The sequence below is a fragment of the Hylobates moloch genome, unplaced genomic scaffold (genome assembly GCF_009828535.3).
Source record: "Hylobates moloch isolate HMO894 unplaced genomic scaffold, HMol_V3 SCAFFOLD_3, whole genome shotgun sequence".
Lineage (NCBI taxonomy): Eukaryota > Metazoa > Chordata > Mammalia > Primates > Hylobatidae > Hylobates > Hylobates moloch.
The window spans coordinates 150,821,548-150,846,608 of record NW_026652278.1 but is presented as its reverse complement, the minus strand read 5'-3'; the positions used below and the strand labels follow the sequence as shown (position 1 = coordinate 150,846,608).

The window sequence follows — 25,061 nt, the reverse complement described above, 5'->3', positions numbered from 1 at the left end:
TACGGATCCGTTCAAATAACCGAACGGCAGGGAGAGGCAGCAAAGTTTGGCCAGGAAGATCAAAAGGATCAGAGATGTTTTCAAGAATGGTTGAACAGATTCATTCTATTTCTCCGTCTCCTCCCCACCCGCCTCCCACTCGGTCCTCTCCGTGCTCCACTGCCCCCTCTCTCCGCCCCGTCTTCCTTCCAGAGCTGTGCCCGCAGCGATCTTAGAGTGCACAGAAACGGCAGTCCCAGCGAAGGCAAAGGCTCCAGCACCGCCAAAGCGTTTAGTTTCTACTGGACTGGTTGAGAATACATCTTGAAGTCCAAGGATGCCCATGCTGACGTTAAGCCTGAATTTTGTCGCCTCGATTGCCGCAGCTGACTCTAGCAGAAGCCCAGTCAAGGGGGAGGCCCCTCACCTCTCAGCGAGTTGATATGCAAAATAGTTACGTCAGATCGTGGGGGCGGGGCACCCCCGGGTTGAGTGGCAGCAGCTCCTGTAGGGAGGAGGAGCGAGAATCAGCCTGGTTCAGTGACTGAGACAAACTGGAGGTGAGAGGAGCTGGTACTGTCCACTGCGCTGTCGGTGCTGAACCTGAGACGGGAGCGGACCAGTTGCTCCAGCACCTGGAGGCAACGCCCTCTTGCACCCTCTGTGCCCTGTGGGACCCGCTTCACCAACAGGACCCATATCAACTTGACAAAGGAGTGTGGTATCGGACGTGGGAAAGAGTCCTCTGTTTGCCACCTGGGCGCTCATTCAGGCGTGACTTTGGAGATTTCTATAGTTTTAGACCAAACTATTTTTTTTTTTTCCCAGCTAAGACGATCTTTTTAGAGTTTTTTTTTTTAAATTGTGATTTATATTTCCACAGCGTTTAGGAATCTTTCTGGGGGACTTTTGTGACTGTTAAAATAAGGTAAGAAAAATAATATTGTTATAAATGATTACAAGTGGGGGAGAAATACGGACTGCCATACAAAAATTTAAAAACAAGTTATGCTTATTTTTATAATTTGAAACTGGACTTTTGGCAATGATTGCAAAAATATTTTAATAATTACTATTATTATTATTACAGGATCATCTGTTAGTGATTATGCACTAAATTCTAGAGGGGAAGTTGAGAGCTTTGCTTTTTGTGAAGTTAATGTCAGTATGTTATATCTTGCTTTGTAAATATAAATATTTTAGAGCAATACTTTCAGCAGGGTTCAAAGGATAGGAACCATTCCAGGAAACCCCCCAAATATATTAGCAAATGATATTAAATAAATCAACCAACAAGTTGTTTACAACAAATATAATCAAATAATTATTTGAATGGACTAGTCTCTGGTTAATCATCAATATTATTTCCTATATCCAAAGCATAGACTTCAAAGTGCAGAGCTCTCTTAACATTTTTTGGAAGGGAGGAGGTAGGTATAGAAACATTTACATCATGCTGGGTCCATTTAGATGTGTTGTTATGCAGTAGATCCAAATAAAACTTGTGAAACTCAGTCTCTGAGAATTCCACACCCCAAGGTCATGTGTATTTCCAAGTTGGGGGCTGTTTGTTCTGCTGTTGACTAGCAAATGTCATCCCCTTGCCACCCCCTCAGGTTAGAGGTGGATGTAAATGGGAAGCTCTGATTTAATAATACAGTATTCGCTTGTATTATAGTCGCTTGTGCTGTTGGTAATTGAATGGAAACGGGAAGTGTGGGCTAAGAAAATGTCTCACTATTTCAGCAGTGTTTAACCTCTTGCATGCTTAACAGAGAGCTTTTCTTTACTTACAAGATTTTCTTTTGAAGCTATGTTCCTTTTGTCAATTGGCAGTGTGTTCTGAGTGTGTACAGAGAAAGAATTCAGTGTGGAAAACGACTGAACAGTACTTCTCATAGTGAGCAATTATTAAATGATAGAAGTTATCCTGTGCTTTTTGTATTTCGTATTACTATTCACGACTTTGACAGGTGTGATGGTTTGCCTGATAAATGGAATTGTGGTCTCTCATTTATGTCATTTAGTAACATTAGATTAAGTATAAATGATGCCTGGAAAAGCACGGCGGTGGGGGATATTTCCTTTACATTACAGAGAGAGAGAGTTTATGTTGCAAGTAGACGTCCAATATTAATAGGAATGAGTTAAATATAAAGCTGTTTCATACTTAATAAGTATTATTCAACTGAATAGAGCTATGCTTTTCAGCAGGCGTACACTAAGTTAGGTTTAAATATTTGTATATTTTAAAATATCATAAAATTTCTACTCTAGTTGCATTAGAGTTACTAGGATGAAGTTTAGCTTTAGAATTTTATGATTTAAACTAAATATTCTAAGTAGAGATTTTTCATTGTATTTACTACACAGCCCTACATGAGAGTGATTGCTACAAGAAATGCATATTGTTGCAAATACTAAAGGTCAAATGTAAATCTTTTGAAGTTGTTTACATGTTTTACCCTAAACAGATATTCTTTGTAGGATTCATGTCAGTCATGTGATCTTAAATTAAATTTTCATGCAAATTTTGAAAGCCTGGATTGGGTAGAGGGGCAAAAAAGAATATATAAAACACTGAGCTAGGAAGTTTATACAACATAATCTCCTTTAAATACACAGAGAATCATTCTTTCCACTACAAATTTTGAAACGTTATTGTTAAAACTAATTATATTGCTATAAATATTTAGGCTGCGAAATTTCTAACAGAATTATGGCTTATTTTATTTTCAATTTTATTTATTATCTTGAAACATTAATACATATCTTAATTTTATAACTCATTTGAAAGGCATACTATATATATACATTATATTTACTCAAAATGTACCTGAGTGTGTCATTGACTTCCGTGTGCACAAAGTTTTCCAAGATGTATATCTTTATTCAAGTATAAACATTTACCTTGAACTACCAATATCTGGAATTCTTTAAGATGAAATTTAGTGTTTCATCTAACAATAACATATTTAAACACTGAAGTCAAACTATGCTACTGGCAATAATAACCAAAGGTTGACTCAATGAGATTGCAAAGGTAAAACATTAGCTGCATTTTTTTCTGATTTTTCTACACTTTTAGCTTTTGTATCTTAGTCCTGAAATAAGGTAAAATTAGATTCCCATCATAAGCCCAAATTTAGCATATAGGGACACTATTTAAATGCAGAATAACATTTCCACTGAAACTAATAAAATTGCCAACTTTGAAGACACTTATGAAAGATATTCAAATGTGGTGGCCCCTTATTAAGTCTTTGATCCACAAAGAAATGACCATATTTTGGAGTTATAATGAATTCATGTAAAATGTAAACGATTATTCAGTAACACAACACTGGATGGCTTGTTAAGACATTAACTCATTTCATTACAGACACACTGCAAATATATGCAGCACTGTTTTCAGAAAAGTGATGAACTTCATAAAGTCTACAGAAAATTATTAAAATAATTTAATTCTATATTACACGACATGCTCAATTTGTCTTTTTAAATTGTTTCTCAACCTCTTAAGGGTTATCGATCAAACTAAAAATTGAGTCCAAAATGAAATTTATAGATAATTTCTCCTTACAAATAAAATGCATTCCTGTTTATGTTTTGTGAGATTTAAGATAAGGGTGAATCAATTTGGAATTTTTATTATCAAGGCTGTATACTGCTTTCTTTCATTTTTTTTTTGTTTTGGTTTCTAGTTACTAACATGGACGATAGAGAAATACATGTCACAATAAATCTGAAATACTCTAAAAAGTTTGAAAAAATAAAAATACCTCTTAAAATGATATTTAAGAAGTTATTTGCCTAATAATTTGATAAAAATTGATAGTTTTCTTTGAATAATGACCATTTAAAAAATAATATTTAAAGCTCATTTACCAATGAGACCCAAAGGCCTTGAATGACATCTATTAGTTCTTCATATTTGCCCAAAATTGACATAGTATCTCTCGTATTTTTTACTACTTAATATATTATGAAGCTCAAAAGACTCTTGTGAACTAATAAACTAGAAAAAATACTTCCTGTTGTTAGAATCGCTCTAAGAGTCAAGTGACCAATTATCCTTTACCAAACAGAGTTAATCACCTTCTGCTTCAACACTTCCAAAGTCTTTTGGGTATAGCCTACTTAAGGTTAGCTGTAGAATTGCTTGTGTAAATATCCTAATTTTCCCATTAAATTGGTAACCATACAGTAAAGCAATTGGTCCCTCTGTGTTTTAAATCACCTTAGTACTGACGAATTGATATTATTATAATGGATGGGACCATGTTTTGATAAACTCAGAGTTCCAATGGTTTTTCTGAAAGAGGATGAATTAAATAATAGTATAAGTAATTGAGACAATTAGAATGAGTGTACGTGTGTATGAATGTATGTGTGTACATATATATTTACACATATATGTATATACACATATATATGTAAATTCTACTCTACAATAAACATGCAAGGGGATGACCTAGAACATGCAAGTTAAAGACATGCTAGCTAGTACAAAATAATTTAGATAATAAGCTGTAATACAATATATAACTTTTAGTGGCAAATTTGTCTTCTAATTATTGTTATTTTTTATTTCGGCTAGAATGCTTGTGCACATACCAGTTTTTTGGCATTAAAATGACATTTAGAACCTCTCATGCTGATTGGCAAGGCAAGGAATAATTGAAAATGAATATTTGCTGGAATAAAAAACAAAATAGATGTATGCATAATGAAGAGGTTATAGCACCACATTAATTATGAAAAAATGTGACTTATGATAAAGGATTTGGAAATTACAGTCTATAAAAGTAAAACATCAAGTTTACTTCCTACAGATCTTCAGATAATAAGCCATGCACCTCTGTAGAACAGAGCCTGGATATCCCTGCACATAACATATTTTTATTCCTTATGTATTAATATTTTCACATATAAATGTGGTGAAATAAGAGAACAGCTTCACTCTGAACTTTCTTGGTTTAAAATCAAGTAATTAATATTAATTTAATGTGGCTTTTGGTATCAAATTTTATAAATCTCTAAAGCAAAGTGGTTGCTTAGTGAGTTCATTTGTGTGTCAATACATAGAATATTATTTCAACTCATAACTAGTTCATTGCACAAGTAACAATTCCAAAGCAGAAGATTTAAAAATACTTCTTCATTGAGTTGTATTTAAATATATATTGTAATAGAGAAACTTACTTTACTCATGTATTTTCTCTGTGAATATAGCACCAAGGTAGCAATTAAGACATACACACGGTAGCAATTAAAACATACACACCTGAACTATATTCCCCAAAGATGATGATGAAATGGAAATAATTTACCTTTTGTAGTTGGACCACTAGATATTGTTTTATTATCTCTTGAGTTATTATTATTTTTAAAATTCCAAAACCCTAAAAGTAAATGTCCTTACATGAAAACACAAATGCCTACCTGCCCTCTGTAGATACATGTCCTTTTTCTCAAAGCCCCAGCAATTGCCGTGACTCTACTGTCAATCAGACTCTGAGCTGCCTCACTTAGGATTATGGAATCTGGCTCTTCATATTTCTAAAGAAAAAGAACCAGTGAGTTGGCACTAGTAAAGCCATTTGTTGCTTCATAATGGAGTGCCTATTGATATCATTTGGTTTTTGATCCTGAATTTGCTTTTTCATCTGGGAAAAGGAATAAGATAGACATAGATACCATTCAAAGTATTAATAGGTATTCATATATATTTTATTGATATCAGGCCATAAACCCATATTAAGTAATGTAACATTTGCATGGCTTTGTAAAGACGGATATTATTCAATTCTTAATTATTCATATTAATATAAGAAAGCAGAAACTCACATCAAATCTCCATACTACTATATCCTATGGTCACACAACTAGGAATAGGTGAATTAGGGAAGCAAACCAAGTTTACATGTCTAGTACCTCTATTTAGGTCAAAAGTCCAACTAGCTATGTCATTTTCAAAACTAAGCATTTTTACTATGATAATCTCTTTACTATATGTAAATGTCTCTTATTATTTCCCCAAGACTATTCCTTAATTATTAAGTCATTGAAATTATTTTATACCATATATTCTTTAGTATACACACCTTAGAATGCATAATACCAAAGACCTTAAGGGGTTTTCCCTCTGTATTTAATGTTATAAAGATGCTACATTAATTGACCTCATAGAAAATTCAAAATATTAGCAGCAGCCAATGTCCCTTGGTGCCTCAAACAGCATAGGAAACAATAGAATAGAGTAGATAATGTTTCCTAGGAGTTCAAGTTGTTTTTCTTTTTCCCTTGAAAGTCCTACTGGAGATGAAATTCAAATACGTCGTGAAATTTAGACCATTTCAAGCAATCAGCATTTGTGGTATCAACTGCTACTCACACGTAATCCTTCAGATTAGTTAGCTACTAAAGTTTTGAACAGTCTGCGAGATTAAATCAAGATTAAATAAAATAATCAAAACAAATGACTAGATTTGAGGCACAATACCAAGGAGGTAATCTAAGGCAGGCTCTTGAAGGCTTTGGAAACATTAAATACTTTATTCTATTGTTTCTATCTAATTGTATTTGATGTAAAGGGAAATATTGGCCACTAGCTGTTGCTCTTTGTTTTCATATAGCATTTAGGGTGACTGAGAAAGCGAAGAGGTGACTGCTGTTAGCAGTAATTATAACACAGCTCCCAGGTGTGCCAGAAAGTTGCACCAGACTCCCTACTGAATCCCCATTATACAAGTTTTTGGTCGTCTTTATTAAGTGGATCCCAAAGGAGATAGAAAAGTTTGATTTTCTTAAGAATATTTAACTTCAAAGTGGAAAGCGTATAGGGCCTTTTATTTTATATTTTACATATTGGTTAACAATAATCAGTGTTTCACTTTTGACATGAAGTCTGGCATAAATGTTTTTAATCTTGAAATTTTTACGAGATTGTGTATACCATTCGTGTAACTCATTGTTCCTCATTCTCTGTGGAGCCCTAGGAAGTCCATTCACTCCAGCAGCTACAATTATCATCTCTTCACAGATATCCTCCAAATCTGTGGCTCTGACCCAGATTTGAAGTCCATTAATGTATTTACAAAGGTCTGCTAGACATTTTAACTCTGATTTCACGGTGACAGCACAAACCCCATGAACTCATGATCTCATCCCTAACATGATCCCCTATTCTATTTTTTTCTGGCAGTCAGTTGATGACAAATTCTCCTTCAATTTACTTTGGTCTAAAAATTCATAAATATTTAAAAATTACATTGTTCTTCCTATACAATATGCATCAGGTACGCAAGTTTTACATCCCTCACTTTGTCATGTAGCTTTGTCTGATTCCCAATTCTCTATTTTTCTCTTATCATTTTTACCTTGACCCAGACTGTCCAAACTGAGACAGAATTATTTTGACATTCTTTACACTAGTCTCCTTATTCTTGTTTCTTCCTGCTGTAATAATAATGAGACAAAATTTCTGACGATTCATAATATCCTGTGCATAGTCTTAAGCATTTATAAACACAGTTTCATTTTATATGCATAACACTTTACAATGTAGATATAGGGAAACCATCTTTTTTTTAAAAAAAAGTTAAATTATTTTCAACTGTTATTTTAGATTCAGGGGATATATGTGCATGCTTGTTACCTGGATATGTTCCTTGATGCTGAGGTTTGGGGTATGAGTGATCCCAACACCCAGGTACTGAGCATAATACCCAATAATTGGTTTTTCAGCCTTTGCCTCCCTCCCACCTCTCCACTCTTGTAGACTCCAGTGTTTGTTATTGTCATCCTTATGTCCATGTGTATACAATATTTAGCTCCCACTTATAACTGAAAACATGGGATACTTGGTTTTCTGTTCCCGTGTTAATTTGCTTAGGATAATGGTCTCCAGCTGCATCCACATTGCTGCACAGGACATGATCTTACTCTTTTTTATGGCTGTGTAGTATTACATAGTGTATGTGTACCACATTTTCTTCATCCAATCTACCATTGATAAACACCTAGGCTGAATCCATGTCTTTGCTATAGTGAATGGTGCTGCAATGAGCATGCAAGTGCATGTATTTTTTTTTGTAGAATGATTAATTTTCTTGTGGCTATCTACCCAGTAATTGCATTATTGGGTCAAATGGTATTTCAGTTTTAAATTCTTTGAGAAATCTCCAAACTGCTTTCTTCAGTGGCTGAAGTAATCTATATTCCCACCAATAACATATAAGACTTCCTTTTTCTCTGCAGCCTCACCAGTATCTGTTGTTTTTTGACTTTTTAATCATAACCATTCTGACTGGTGCAAGATGGTGACTTATTGTGGTTTGACTTACACGTTTCTGATGATTTGTGATGTGGAGCATTTTTCCATGTTTGTATGTCTTCTGAAACCAAGTCTTAAGGTATTGCCCACAGAGCTGAGACTCAGACCAAGTTTTGTCTGAAGTCAACTGCACGATCAGATCCTACTCTTTATGTCCTGCTGTTACAGATTTCATATCTTCTCTGGATTTCTCTTGACTAAAATATGCTTTAAAATGCCACTGTGTTCAGAAATCATCATTAGATCTCTAATTTTTACATTAAGTTGACACTCACTGCTGCTTTAAAGATTCTTCTAATTGGTTCTACACCCTGCAAGTAGTCAACCTGCTTTTCCATTTTCTGATATGTGAAATGCATGCATGCAAAACAAAGATAAGTTAAAATCTAAACCATCACATAGTTCCTTACCTCTGTATAAACACAATGTCCTGTCTGGACTGTTGTACTTTCAAGAATCCCTGTTTAGGTCCCACTTTTCTGCATTCAGTCAAATGTTCTTATAGTTTAAGAGCATATTGTGCTCCCATGTGGTTTTCAGAGTTGTTACAGTTTTTGTTGCAGTAAATGTCATGTCAATGTCACTCTGGATCTCATCAAAATGTTCATGTTTTTAAAACATATGTATGTTTTCTGTTGTGACATACAAATTATCACAGACCTAGCCACATAAACATTTATTATCTCCCAATTTCCATGAACTATGAGTCTGGGTACAGGTGAGCTGGCTCCTCTGCTCAGGACCTCACCGTCAAGGTTTCTGCCAGCCCTGGGTTTTTGTTTGAGGCTTGAGATTCTCCAAGATCACCTAACAGTTGGCTGGATTTGTTTCTTTGTGGCTCAGAACTCATGGAAACTTGCCTCTTCAAGGCCGGCAGAAGAATTAATCTAACTGCTTCTGTTTCTGACCTCTAACCCCGCTTTTAAAGGCTCACTCATCCAGTCAGGCCCATCTAGGGTAATCTCTCTTTTGATATACATTTAATTACATCTTTAAATCCCTTCCTTTTTGCCATAAAATGTGACCACAAGAGCAATAGCACATTACCTTTGCCATAGTCTATTGGTCAAAAGCAAGTTATACGTCCTGCCTACACACAAGGTGAGGTGATTATACAAGAGTGCGTGTCACTGGGATTCAGGTAGTGTTCTGCCTACTGTACCTGGTTGAAGTTTTACTTAAACCTTAGTCTTTATTGCTTGAATGCCACTGGGCTCTTCTTTCTAACCCTAAATTTATCACCTAAACTGTGTAGTAGACAGTCTGGAGTGGCTTTTGGATTTGTTAATGTGTCATAGGCTGTTCTTCCTAATTAATTCTTTTATAGGAAGAAGCCCAGAAACTTCTTCTGTGTGTAAAAAAAAGCCTGCATAGTTTACAATTACTTCATATATATATAAATTAATTGATCCTTATTGGATTTTATTCTCTTTTTATGCTTGCATTTATTACATAATGCTTTGTACATTTCAGACTATAATAGATTTATGATGATGGATTTGGTTAATGTTTTTTGATATTAGAGTTTGGTCATCTGCTGTGTTTTCCTATTTTTAACTTTGGTCTCTGACTGAGAACCACACAAAGGATATTTTATTATGACCTTATTGCATGCAACATGGACTATTTTCATGCAAATCAGAAACTTGTATTTAACATTATATTTATGCTCTTTTACAGATAACATGGTAATTACATAGAAGGTGAACATGACATTTTACACTTGCTATTTAGGAAAAGTGCAAGAAATATACTTTAGATTTACTTTAAAAGAAAAACTTCAACACTTGAAAAAATGTCATGTTCAAAAGATCTTCAACAAAAGATTTATGTGCTATGGATAATTTTTTTTTGTTTATGTAGTCTAAAGATTAGTAAATTATTGGGCAATGATTTTTACTAACATTAATTACACAGAAAAAAGCCATTGCACTTATATCTTTTATATACAATTAAAACAATTTTATTTTGACAAAAGCTAAATAAAGATAACTAATAGATAAATTCAATTCTTCATTCTTTTATAAACAATACTTTAAAAAGTATTATTAAGATTATAGCTATTTTGGCTGGGTGCAGTGGCTCGAGCCTGTAATCCCAGCACTTTGGGAGGCTGAAGCGGGTGGATCACCTGAGATCAGGAGTTCAAGACCAGCCTGGCCAACATAGTGAAACCCCATCTCTACTAAAAATACAAAAAATTAGCTGGGCATGGTGGCAGGCACCTGTAATCCCAGCTACTCAGGAGGGAGGATCAGACAGGAGAATCACTTGAACCCAGGGGGCGGAGGTTGTGGTGAGCCGAGATCATGCTATTACACTCCAGCCTGGACAACAAGAGTGAAAGTCTGTCTAAAATATATATATATAATATATATATATATATAATATATTACATATATATAATATATAATATATATATTATATATATAAATTATTATATATATTATATATTTTATATATAATATATTATATATTATATATATACACACACACATATATACACACTCACATATATATAGTTATTTTAAGATAAATAAATTAGTTCAATAAATATATTAAATACCTGCTGTTTCAGGTACCCTTTCAGGTGCTGGGGATGAGTAGCAATGAGAGAGACAGAGTACCTGCCCTACCCTCTCTGTGGCAAGATAGACAATAAGCAAACTAATAAGGCCAAAGTATAATATAATATCTGGCATTGATAAGTGTTCAGGTAAAAAGTAAAACAGGTAAAGCATTACTAAGGGATAAGAGTGCTACCTAAGATTGGAGTTATCATAGGTTCCATCTTCATGCCATTCTGAGGAATACATTAAGTAATTTCTGATTAAAGTTAAGATTCCTTATCATTCTAAAAAGGGTGAATGTTTTTATCCATAATTATAACCAAGAAAACATGATATTAGTAAGCCCCAGGGACTTTAAGAAAGAGCTTATCATCCAGTAAGAAGTCAATATGTTTAGGGTGGAAGAATGTTGAATACTGAACATCTACTCACAAAATAGAAGTTTATGATTATCAAGTATTGATGGGATATAATACCTTAAAATCCTCTTGAATGAACTTCAATTTGTAAAATTCTATTCAGTTTTAAATGACAAATTGTTGGCAAAAACCAGAAGGCACATATCATGAAAAAAGTAATTACTTTTTGTGGTTTTCTTGTTAATGAAAATTAGCTTTCATTTTTGTTTGGCACTACAATGTATTTGAAATACGTTAATTCGGTTATTTTTTTTTCCTTCCACTTTTAAACATACTATACAGAGCATGTTGCAACTAAATTCTGGGACTTAAAGCTAATTTCTGAGTATAAATTTAGACACTTTTAGCATTGTGCAGTTTGTTTGTTCAGAACTTCACATTTTTTCATAGAAAATTTAAGTTCTCTAAAATGTATGTTCCTTTAAGGCAATGATTGAGTGAGCTGGTATTTATGTCAACGATTCATTATCCCAGACACTATGGCATTATTAGGGAAAGAGAAATGCTTACAATGCTTTTTGGGTTTGTGCACATGCTTGAGAAACTACAGTGATTGTTTGTTATTATGAAATTGCATTGTTTATTCAAATAGTGTGACATCATGGGACTATGTAGGAAAAAAAGCAAAAGAAAATAATAGTAATAAAATACATCTATACCTTTAGAAAATAAATGCAAAAATTAAATGCACAATATCTCAATCCTTTGGCAGAATATCAAGAGTTAGTGCGCTTACAAAGAAAATAAGACTTGAAAGAAGTGCATGAATTGTGCCAAAGATTTTCCTGAATTATTTCCTTGGTGAGATTTCTCATAAAGCTATAATTAATTGGAGTAAAAATCATTAAAAACTGAAGAGAAAGTTTCTAGAAAATGCTTTGCATTTAAAGTCTACTTATTTACAATTCGTGACAACAACGATTTCAAATTAATACCCTCTGCAACTGTTTATTTTCTTTTAGCCAGTGCCCTGTTTCTCTACATGTCCTGAGGCCTGAGAAAGTCGAAGGGCTTTCATTCTGTTTGTTTCCCTGTCTGTGCACAAATAGTACAACTTAATTGATAATGTCTGTAGTCGGAGTGTGTGCCCAGCTGTGAAAACTGCTCCGGATGCTACTCTACTGGACTTCTAGTTAATTATACATGTTTTGCTGAACACCTCGGTTAAGTTAAAAACTGTCTAAAAATCAGTAGAGGGAGCTCAAGAAGGCATTAAGAATATTCTGATTCTGGCCTTCTAGTGCCACTTTGTTTTGCCTCAAAAATAGTCTTCAGGTAGAGCAAATAAAGGTATTTTTAAATGCAAAATAACTTTTTGAAGTTGCAAAATTCAGAATTGTTTAAATATTTGAAGAAGCCACACTGTTTGTCTTGAAATTGTTGTGTCCTATTTATTATTAGCCTTGAATGGATTTGATTTATAAATGGTTAGGACACTATGGAAACCCTGCTGTGTGACACTCAGGCTTTTACTGCCCCAGTTTTTAGATCTTAACACTGGGCTCTTGATCCAGAAACTAGAATGTGACAAGATGCCGAGTATACAAGAGACTTCTGTAAAGCACCAGCAGGCTTAAATTAATCTGTGATAGTCATTAGAATATGGCAGGTCATATCCTAAAATTTTGCTGTTAACTCAACTACAATGGATTTAAACATCATTTTTTGTTCTATTTCAGAACTTTTCAAATATCTAAAACTGGGACAAAGTTAGAGAATATCAGTCTTCAGAGACTGTTAAACACACAGTATGTTTTGAGTTAGCAACTTCATACAAAGGACCATGTCCCATATTTATATACCTTACATATTTGAAAATAAAAACTATCTCAAGTTATTTTTGATTGGGATGTTGCTACATGATTTTTAAACATCCTGCTCAAAATATAAAACCTGCTAATTTAAAAACTTTTTCCAATTAATTTTTTTTCTTTTTTCTTTTTATCAGAGAGAAAGAGTATCATATATGCCCTAATGATTCAGTTGAATACCTCCATTGGAGTATTCTGGAAAAAGAAAGAAAACTACTACTAATAATAATTTAACATAGCTTCATGTGATAGTGTTATTCATTCCTAATTTCATACTAAATTAATTGATTTCTCTATAATGGCATTTTTGTAATTAGTTGATTTTTCCTATATGAAATTTAAATTTAACCGCAGCACGTGTGATTTATTGAGATTACATTAACGCCAAATTTTAGTTAATATTTGCTACTATTTTGGTATGCAGTTTTTATGTAAATGTCTAGTGATCTACAAACTTTTGAAACGTATATTTGAAATTCAATTATGCTTTTATTATTATAACATTTCCCCAGAAGTTGAATTACTTGGCAAAATCACATGATCACTTTTAAGTAATAGGAATAGGTATTGTCATATTATTTTCTATGATGATTACATCAATACATTCAGACTAGTAATGGTTGAGATATTATTTAACCACAGTGTTGGGTGCCATGATTTTGTTAAGAGTGAAAATGCACTCTGGATTTTTATTTACGTTTGCTTATTAGTGAATGTGATGTTTTAATGTTTTTTTCTGGTAGTAATTCTTCTGTTGTAACATTTCTTTGTCTTTGAACATTAACTTAAAAGAATCCTAATTTGATTGTACAGAATCAATGAAAATAGATGCCATAGAATAATAATAATTGTTTATTGAACAATTATTATACCTCAGACACATTTCTAGACACTATTAATTTATTTTGATAAAACTTTAGAAGAGCATTTAAGGTAGAACCAAGCTGACACCAAGGTTTCTGGGAGGTTACGGCCCATACTGCCTCAGAAAGGAAGCACACGTTTCTCTCTGGCTCAAAAGGCCCCAGTGATCTCTGTCTTATATTAAGAACTCTGTGGCTTTACTGTTATATTTTCCATGTAAACTGATTTTTCTTCCATGTCTAAAAACATTAGGCCCAGTATGTCTTTCTAGGAAGCACTTGGCCTTCTCAAGTATGTAAATATTTATTCAAAATAACTTATCTCTTGAATATCTAGGATTCCAAATTCCAAATAAAATATATTATTCTGATATAATCCTGATTAGCCAGTATTCTTTAGGAAGTTCTAAACTGTTAGCAAAAACCAAAAGCACCACTAATTAAAAATTTCCTTAATTTGGAGGAAAAATAAAACGAATTTTATTAATGTGGTTATATATCTGTTTTTCATTCAATTCTTACCACTAAATGGCGGAATAGTGAAACTTCTATTTCAGGCATACTCCACATGTTTTATCTTAGTAACAGATGTCAAACTGAACATAGTATTGAAACTGAGTTACAAATTACGTAAAATCATAAGGTAGCATTTCTACCATGAACAAAAATATTTTTCAGAAGTGTGTTATGTGTGTGTGTGTGTGTGTGTATATATATATATACACACACACACATATATACATATACACACAGATACAAATATATAGACAAATTGAAACTACATTGACTTTTTTTATTTTTCATTTTTTGAGAGACAGGGTCTTGCTCTGTCATCCAGGCAGGAGTGCAGTGGCATGATCACAGCTCACTGCAGCCTCCACCTACTGGGCTCTAGCGATCCTTGGGGGGGATGATGCACATGAGCCCTTCAAGTAGCTGGAACCACAGAGATGCAACAGCACAAAGAGCTATTTTTTTTTTTTAATTTTAGATTTCTTTGTAGAGATGGGGGTCTCTGTGTTGCCCATGCTGTTCTTGAACTCTAGATTGTGAGCCACCACCCCTGGCTAAATTTTTTTAAAAATATTTTTATATTTTGGAGAGATGGTTGGTGGGTGGGGTACAGTCTCTCTATGTTGCCCAGGCTGGTCTCGAACTCCTGACTCAGCCTGGATTATAGGCTTGAGCCATCAAAGTGCTGGGATTACAGGCACGAGCCATACATTGACTTCTAGTGGGAAGAATCTTTTGTATGGGTTTCATTTCAATTACTCAACACTTCCAGATTTGTTGATAATTCTAAACAGATAACATTCAGACACTTAGTTTTTGGGAGTGTTTTCAAAACAATTTTTGAATATTAGAACTCTGTGGGCCACAGAGCCATGATCACATGGTAAATGACACACACATACAAAAGATTTTGGTTTTGACCTTGCAGTATTTTTCCTCAAACAAGTTTGGCTAGAGTAATCTCACACTGTTTTGTTTGATTGATTGCTTGGCTTGTTTTACATATAGTCCTTTCAGGCTGCCTACTGAGTCTGGTGTTTCTGAAGAGTTTATCCACTGAAATGACTATAGCACTTAAAATTCATTTAGAATTATAGATGCTGCATTCATTGAAAAATGGTTGGATTGATCACTTCTTATTGAAATGCAGGTTAATAATGCCTGACTCAGAAAATACAAAGTACAGTAATAAATCACGTGCACTTTGGAACATTCCATATCATATTTAGAAGGCAATATAAAATAATGTTACATGTGTAAGATTAACACAATAATCTTTTTGGGGATATGAACTACAAAGATGATAATTTATTATTGACAGTAAACACACTAGTCATGTTTATTTTGAAAACCTATTTTTATAATGTATAAATGTATATATACATCATCTTTAAAACTTTTAATTAAATTAATAGGTGTTTTTAGACCTATTAATATGCAGATAAGTACATTTTCAATAAAGCATTATGTTGATATATTAAAATTTGAGGACCCACTGGAATCACAAATATATTAGATATAATGATTGAAAATGCATTAAAGGTCCAAATTCAAGACACAAAAGGAATTTAGGGTGACACAATAATTATCACACTAAAAAACACAAATAGTGCATTTTTTTCTCAGTGTATTTTGGATTGTGTTCAGCAATTTTTCAATGACAGACTAGTTGAGATATTCAGAGGGAAGATTTGGTCAGCTAGCTTGGAATCGTCTAATTTATTCACCAACTCACCTAACATGGGAAGGTTCAAATAGCTTCAATATTAATGTATTTATTTATTAGTTGGAGATATCAAATTTCACTAAATATTGAATAGTGATCTGCCAGATTCAAGGTAACTCAGATTGTGGCTTAAGTAAAGATGGGTTGGTTGGCTAGGTATAAATGTCTTTTATTTGCCTGAGTAATCTTCATATTTCAAACATTAATTGTTTTTTTGGAGGCAGAGTTTCGCTCTTGTTGCCCAGGCTGGAGTGCAATGGCGCAATCTCAGTTCACTGCAACCTCTGTCTCCTGGGTTCAAGTGATTCTCCTGCCTCACCCTCCCAAGTAGCTGGGATTACAGGCACCTGCCACCACGCCCAGCTAATTTTTTGTAGTTGTAGTAGAGATGGGGTTTCACCAACGTCTGGTTTCGAACTCCTGACCTCGTGATCCGCCCACCTCCGCCAACCAAAGCACTGGGATTACAGGCGTGAGCCACCGCTCCTGGCCCAAACATTAATTTTATAGATACAAATGAAGAAGAAGTAGAAGAACTAAGGAAACAATGCAAACAATAAAAACTGTTTCTGGAAAGCCACTTCAAAGAAAAGACAGTAAACTGATCTCAAGGAGAACTGTAACTTACAGAGTACACAAAAATGTGACTTTTATGAGGATTTATCACTTTATTCTGTATTATAGCAATAGAGCGATTGTATAATTCTGTACTACAAATAAATCTTACTGCTTTTGCTATTGGCCATACTTTAAAAAATCAAGCATGAAAGAACAATTGTAGATTTAAAATCTACCTTTTGCCTGTTGTGAAGACAGCTTCTTGTGAAATGCTTCTTGATGTTGAACTTGTTCGACATGTTTTGAAAAGCAGTATTTTTATGTTAAGTTAGGGAATGTTAACTAAAGAGAAATAGGAGCTAAACTTAGAAACTAATTCCCAGATAAGAATATTTATAAAATTTTGAAGGAAATAAAAATAAGAAAACAAGTGAAATCATAGTTAAGAAGAGCCTACAGAAACAGGATAACTAAATTTCATGTTATGTCCTGAATGGGATCTTCAGAAAGAAAAGGATGTTAGGGCCAGGCGTGGTGGCTCACACTTGTAATCTCAGTGCTTTGGGAGGCCGAGGGGGGCAGATCACTTGAGGTCAGGAGTTCGAGACCAGCCTGGCCAACATGGTGAAACCTCATCTCTATTAAAATACAAAAATTAGCCCGGGCGTGGTGGCGTGCGCCTGTAGTCCTAGCTACTTGGGAGGCTGAGGCAGGAGAATCACTCGAACCTGGGAGGTGGAGATTGCAGTGAGCCAAGATCCCACACTGCACACCTGGGCAACAGAGGAAGACTCTGTGTCATATACACACACACAAAGAAAAGAGAGAGAGAGAGAGAGAGAGAGAGGAAAGGAAGGAAGGAAGGAAGGAAGGAAGGAAGGAAGGAAGGAAGGAAAGGGAAGAGAAGGAAGGAAGGAAGGGAGGGGAGGGGAGGGGAGGGAAGGGAAGGGAAGGGAAGGGATATTAGGTAAAAAACACAGAAACTCAGAATAAGGTGTGCCTCAGTTAATAATAAGGTATTGGCATTGGTTTATTAGTTGTGACAAATGTACCATACTAACATGAGATGTTAACAATAGGGAATAACTAGGTGTTGGGCATATGATAACTGATATATAGTATATGTACCATCTTTGCAACTTTTCTATAAATCTAAAGCTATTATAAAATTTAAAAAATGAGTGAAACATAAAAATATGTTATAAAAAGTTTCTTTTAGCTATAGATATAGTGATAAGTCAGTATGGTATTAAGGAATTTACTCTAGAAAGGAAATTCTATTTTTGATCCTTCTGTTGGAATAGATTCACAACAAAGTGACATGGATGTTTCAGTTACAAGGGAAATATTCTTCAGATGGATAGACAGATAGATGCATAGATTCATAGATAGATATATAAATACACAGATATGGACGTTATATTTACATAGATATCTCCATTCAAGTGTTAGAAAGAAAACAACATTGGGTGCTTAATTGGTTAAGCTGTAGGTTCCAAAAAAATCACTATTATTTCCTTATTATCATGCATATAAATAAGAAATTATCAAAACAGGAATCTTTTAGTTATAAAAAAATCAAAATCTTAGCTATTATTATGAAACTGTGAAATAGTTTTATTCTGTTTATCTCCTCCTAAGTAGAAGTATTGCATAAACTACTATTTCATGATCTGGTCACAGAGATTAAGTGAAAAACATTCCCACTTAAACAAATCACTTTTTAAAAAAAAGTTTAGGAAATTCAAAATAGTCTCTCCACTGGCCTTGGAGAATCATCATACACATCAGGACACTCTAAGCTTTACCACATTAAACTTCCTAAAGTTTGGTAGAAATTATTAATACTCACCAATGTTTTTGATTCTCTAAACTATCTGAGCATATGGAAATATTATCCTTTCTAATTCTTCCTATGTTAGGTATGGCCATGTGACTTGTTTGTTCAGTAAAATAATAGAAAAGACAGCATTATCTCCATCTGGGAGTATTTAAGAGCTGATGCATGATTCTTCGTTTTTTTCCCTTATTATGGCAAATCCTCATGTCCATGTTGAGATAGGGCTGTCATGAGATAGGCTACTCTTCATCAGTTTGTTTTTAATAACTTAATGAAAAGACTTTTCCTTGCCAAACTTCAGTGCATATGTAGGGAAAGTGAGAAATACACTTTTAGGTCCCTGAGATTTGGGAATTGCTTGTCGTATAAAATAGACAATTATGACTATAAATATTGTATGGAAACTGCTTTAAACTTGCATTTTATAGATATTTTGAAAATAGAATTGTATTTCTATCATACCTATCAGTAACATCTCGCTTACGCTTTGTGTGTTTTTAGATATATATTTTGATTCTTATTTCTTAAAGCTCATCATGTTGAGATAATTTAGATATTTCCTTTTCACTACTTAAAAATAAATTCTCATATTTTATATGTTTATGGCTATCTTTATAGGTAAAGGTAAATATGCATGCCTATAGAGATTTACATTTGTGTATGTGTGTGTGCACTGGTAATGAGTATGTGTGTATTCAGCATGCTATTGTATAATATAGAAACTTATTTTTTAAAATTTAGGGGGGAGTCTCACTGCTTAATTTACCACCTACAGGAATAATTTTGTGTGAATGTTTACCATTTAAAAGTAGTTTTACATTAGACAGCATATGTTTTTATAAAAATTTACATAAGAAAATTCCAAACAAAAAACAGATTAAAAAAATTTAATGAACCACATTATAATTATATGCATACACCATATTTCACCTAATTTTCTTTGCTTTTCTGTATTGGTATCTTACTGCAGTGTGTATTCACTTTTTTATGGATCATTATATTTGTCTAATCAATTTTTCAAAAGAACCATGATGTTCTTGATGTTTACAACCTCATCACCAAGAAGCACTGCTTTTGTATTTGGTGTCATCATGCAGAGCTGACAAGGTTGTTTAAAATATTAAGTTCAGTTTGATTCCATACTAATCACACACTCTGAGTGATTGCATGCACCATAGCATACTCTGACATGTTTGATTGTAGTGAATGGAATGAAGCTCAAATAGTAACTTAGAAACAAATTTCCATTTGGAATAGTAGGAGAAGAGTTCAAATTAAATCCTCTTAGTGCATTAAAATGCAAATGTAAGAAGGCAATCCAATTGAGTTACATCGATAATAGAACATATAACACAAATGGAAATTCCTCCCAAATAATTAAGTTATAGCTATATAAATCACTGATGTGTGCATTTGAATTTTGTTCCTTGCGTGCATGCTTGAAAGTTCACTAACTTTGGATCACATTAGAATATGTTTTGTTTATCTCCCGCAGACCAGTCTCTAGGCAAGTTCTTTTCTCCACTGAGGCCAATGAAGGCTCGTCCCTGTTCTTCACTGCTTTTGCTGTGCTATAACTAAAGCTTTCAGCTCTGCCAGCAGGTTTTGTTTTAGACATAATTATGGAAGCTGTTTAATTGGGCCATCACCCTGGGAGGTTCAATGTCTTGAGCTTTTTCAGTAAATAATTTTGACTCTAAAATATGCATTATCATGAGAATAATAATGTTTGTACTTCTGTTATATAATCTTGAAGGGAAAAAAACAAAAAGCTTGAGATAGTTCTGCTTGGAAACTCTGCAAAGGTATTTTTTTTTCCTGGTGTGTGTGTGAGTGTGTGTGTGTGTGTGTGTGTGTGTGTGTTTAAAGTCAGATACAATGTAACCTTTTTTCCTGGTGTGTGTGTGTGTGTGTGTGTTTGTGTGTGTGTGTGTAAAGTCAGATACAATGTACCCTGAGCTTTTAGGATTTAGGATTCTAAGCCTTAGTGTTTTAAACAGTTGGTAATGATTTAAAGATCCAGATGCCCTAAAATATTCAACTTATAACAATTATGGAAGGCAATCAATATTGCAGTAAAAAGAGAAAAACAGAAAATAATATGCTTTGGACATTTAAATTGATAATGATGCTAATTTTATATGCAGTTAGCATGGAGCATTAACAATGGTGTTCACCTGTAAACATATGAAGGATTGCTTTTGGTTTTGCAAAACAATCATTTGCTCTCAGCTTTAAATTATATAAGAAACAATTTTAAGTGATAGCATACATCCATAATTAAATATTAAAATAAAATAAAATTGAATTAAATCAAATGGAATTTATTTAAATTTAGAACACATATCCCAATGCCTAAATATAAATCAAGGTAAAGTCAATAATCTTTACAAGTTAGTTTTTATCATTGTAATTTAATATCTGTCCAAGAAACAAAATGACCTAAGTGAATAAAAATTACAGATGGCTAATTATGAAAAAAAGTAGAGGTATTGTTTGAGTTAATTTTTCTAACGTTACCTATAATCAGATATCAGCATTTTTTAGCAGGAAGTATCTCCCTTAAGATATTGCTACACAACTACAGACGTAACATTTAAAGCTTTAAGTGATGATGACAATCAGAAATATCCCAAGAACGAAGTAGTTGATTTTATCATTAAATAATAATGATAGTAACAGTTGTCATTACTTGAGAGCCTAGTGTGTGTCAAAGCAATGTATTAGGTACTATGCATACAAAATCTCATTTAATTGTTAAAACAGCTTCATATGAAGGAAGGATTACACAGATGAAAGCTGAAGTAGAAAGACTAAATAATTTGACTAAAGTCACATAGCTAATAATTGACAGTCAAAATAAAATTCATGCAGGTATGCATGTTTATGACTGAAAATGCTTGTTCTTTCATCTTTCACCTTTCATAAAAATTGGAGTATATCAATAACTATATTACATCTTCTCTTAGCTACTCAAAGGCATTGCTCCAATGGTCCCCCATTCTCTTTCTTCCTTATCAATTTGTATCACTGTCCTGGATCATTTTTATTGGCATGAAAGAATGGTGCTATTGTCACTGTCTTTAAATTCAACAAACCAGCAAAACTCTCTTGATCACAATTATTCTTCATCTGTCATTCTGTTTCTCTTCTTTACTTTATGCCAAAATTCATTGATGAGCTGTCTCTATCCACTGTCTCAAATTTCTCTCTATATATTCTTTCTCAAATCTACTAGACCATTTCTTTAATTCTATTTCCATCAAGGTCAGCAATAATTTACAGATTATTAAATACCTTGGGATCAATTGTTAGCTCTCAATAATGCTTCAACTATTAGATGATTTGCCATAGCTGAGATAATATTCTCATCCTTCAAACATTTCCTTTACTTGCCTTTCAGGACACCACACTCTCACTTCCTCCTGACCTTCAGGCCACATCAACTCAGTTTTCTTTGCAAGATCTTTGCCCCAACTCCAAAGCCAGGTTTCTTAACAAGGTTTCCTAAATTTGGCACCACTGAGATTCTGGGTGGGTAATTATTTATTGTGGGGGTTGCCCTACACATTGTAGGATGTTAGGCAGAATTTCTGACCTCTACCCATTAGATACAATAGCACCTTCATTTCCCATTGGAACAACCAAATATTCAGGACAAAATTACCTTTGGTGGAGAACCACTGCTCTCAATGGTGGAATACTCTCAAGCTCTTCTTTCTACCTGTGTACACTTCCTCGATACTCCCATTCATGACTTTCAATACCTGCTATTTGGGGCTTGACCTCTCTCTGCACTTCCATACTTGCATATGGAACTGCTTTCTCTACATATACATTTGAATATCTATGAAGCCCCTCAAACTTAAGTATCACAGTCTGAACTGGTTATCTTCTCCTCTTCCCGCCACTGCCACCAAAAACATGCTTGTCCTGCAGAATTCTCTGCTTTTCTAAATACTTGTCTTAGTTCATTTGCATTGCTCTAAAGGAATACCCAAGCCTGGATAATAGGAAGAAATAAGGTTTATTTGGCTCACGGTTCTACAGGCTGTACAAGAAGCATGGTGCTAGCATCTGCTTCTGGGAATTATCTAAGGAAGCTTACAATCATGGCAGAAGACAAAGACAGAGCAGATGTATCACATAGCAAAAGAGGGATCAAAAGAGAGAAGGCAGGGAAGTGCCACACTCTTAAGTAACCAACTCTTGAGTAAACTAATTAGGTAGAATTCACTCATTACTCCCATTGACTTCCAATTTGAATGGCCATTCTTAAGAGATCTACCCCCATGACCCAAACACCTCCCACCAGGCCCTACCTCCAACATTAGGGATCAAATTTCAATCTCAGATTTGAAGAGGACAAATATCGAAACTATATAAATACTTATGTTAACACCTTGGGGTCATATTAACCTCCTTTCTTTCTTCTACTCCTCATATCAGATTCTTCAGCAATTCTTTAAGGTTAATATCAGAAAACATGTCAAACCTGGACATTGTTTTATCACCTCCACTGCTGTTACCTTTGAACAAGTCAGTGCTATTTCTACATCGATTACGTTACTCTTAAGACTAATCTCCTTGCTTTCTATCTCTATCCTTAATGTATTATCAATACATCATTCTGAATGATCTTATGAAACCTAAGTCAGGCAATTTCACTCATGTGTCAGATCCTCCAATGTCTTCCTGTTTTATTTAGAGTAAAAGCCAATGTTATTAAAATGAGCCACAATGACTTGCTCAAACTGGTCCTCACCCCTGTTAACTCTCTGACCTCACTGGATTCTTTCCTTATGATGACTCCTGTAGCTTTCATACATTAGTTTTCACTGTTGTAAAGATTCCATAGTTAAAAACAAATCACAGTTTCCTTATCCACTAAATTAGTGATGGGCTCTTGGGTTGTTACTGGCAATTTACTATTAAAAACAATATTACTATAAATATTTGTGCATCTATTTCCTTGAACGCATGTGAGAATTTCTCTAGGGTATTCCCACTGGAGTAGAATTGCAAAGTAGGTGAATGTTCAACCTTACTAGACATGGTAAATAGCATTTTAAAGTGATTGTGCCTATTTACATTCTCATCAGCATTATGTAGTTTTTTGGTTGCTTCCTATTCTCACTAGTACTTGATATTATCATGCTTTTTGAAAAAAAATGCCAACTGGTTACAGTTTAACAATATATTCCTAATATTTATTGGCATTTACCTAAAAATGGTGAAAGTGAACATATTTTTAGATATCAATGAGTTTCTTTTACCATTTTCTTTTTTACAAAATTCCTACTTACGTCTGTTGTCCGTTTCTTCATGAAGCTTTTTGATCTCATGCTGTTGATACAAATTCTTTGCTGATGACAAAGATAAAACAAAGATTTTCCAGTTATACCATGTCTTTTTATTCTCTTCATGGCATCCTTTGATGTAGTGACATTTTTATTTTTGTCACAATATAATTTGCAATCAATCTTTTATGATGTGTGACTTTTGTTCCTTGTTTGAGAATTCCCTCCTTACATACATTATAAGGAAATTTTGCTGCATTAAGTTTTAAAAGTTTCATAGTATAGCTTTTCATAGTTAATAGATGAAGACTAGATTTTATACCTTGTGTCAGAGAGAAATTAATTTTTTTCATATAGCTATTCAACATTCCTTGCACAATTTGTCAATCACATAATTCATCTTCTGACATTTATGTGCAAAGTCTGCTCAGGAAAAAGATAAAATTTTATGTATGCTGCCTCTAACTTTTGCCTAATGTGGTGTATATGTGTACGTGTATGTGTGTGTGTTTATGTGTGTGTGTGTATGGGTGTGTGTGTATACTCTCATGATATTTCTTGAAATATGGTTTGCAAAATCCTCTCCCTATTCCTTCTTCAGGAATTTCTCAGATGTTCTTGGTCCTTCCAGTTGTCTTTGCAATTAAAATCTGCTTATCAAATTCTACAAAGAACTCCATTAAGGTATATGTGGCCATAAAGATAGAGATAATAGATACTGGGGACTCCAAAATGGTTTCCAGGAGTTGGAAGGGAGGGGAGCGTTAAAAATTGTCACCTAGGTACAACGTTCATTCTTTTTCTGATGGGTACACTAGAAACCCAGACCTCACCATTACACAATATATTCATGTAATAAACCTGCACATGTACCCTGGAATCTAAAATTTAAAGCAAGTAACTGAAAAGATATGGGGAAAAAAGAAACCTATTAGGATTTTAATTGGAATTGCACTAATTCTATAACTCAGTTTGAGGAATATTGATAAATTTATTATAGAGAGTTATTTCCAAATGTCTCCATTTATTTAAGTATTATTTAATGTTTTCAATAAAATATTTAAGTTCTTACATAAAGGGCTTCTAAGTATTTTTATTGGCACTCTGCCAATTGAAAATACATCAAATACGTTTTCTGATGGAA

At 33.8% G+C, this 25,061-nt stretch overlaps 1 protein-coding gene across 5 annotated transcripts in view; it reads left to right on the top strand.

Annotated features, from left to right (window-relative positions):
* Positions 1-465: 465 nt before the first annotated feature.
* FSTL5 (follistatin like 5) overlaps positions 466-25,061 on the top strand; it is a 786,207-nt gene continuing 761,611 nt past the window's right edge. For 4 of the 5 annotated variants that reach the window (XM_032148724.2, XM_032148716.2, XM_032148719.2 and 1 more), the window contains exon 1: positions 466-907. The gene's annotated coding sequence lies outside the window, so the exon portion shown is untranslated. The remainder of the gene's footprint in view (positions 908-25,061) is intronic. The other variant, XM_032148712.2, reaches the window with a different exon arrangement.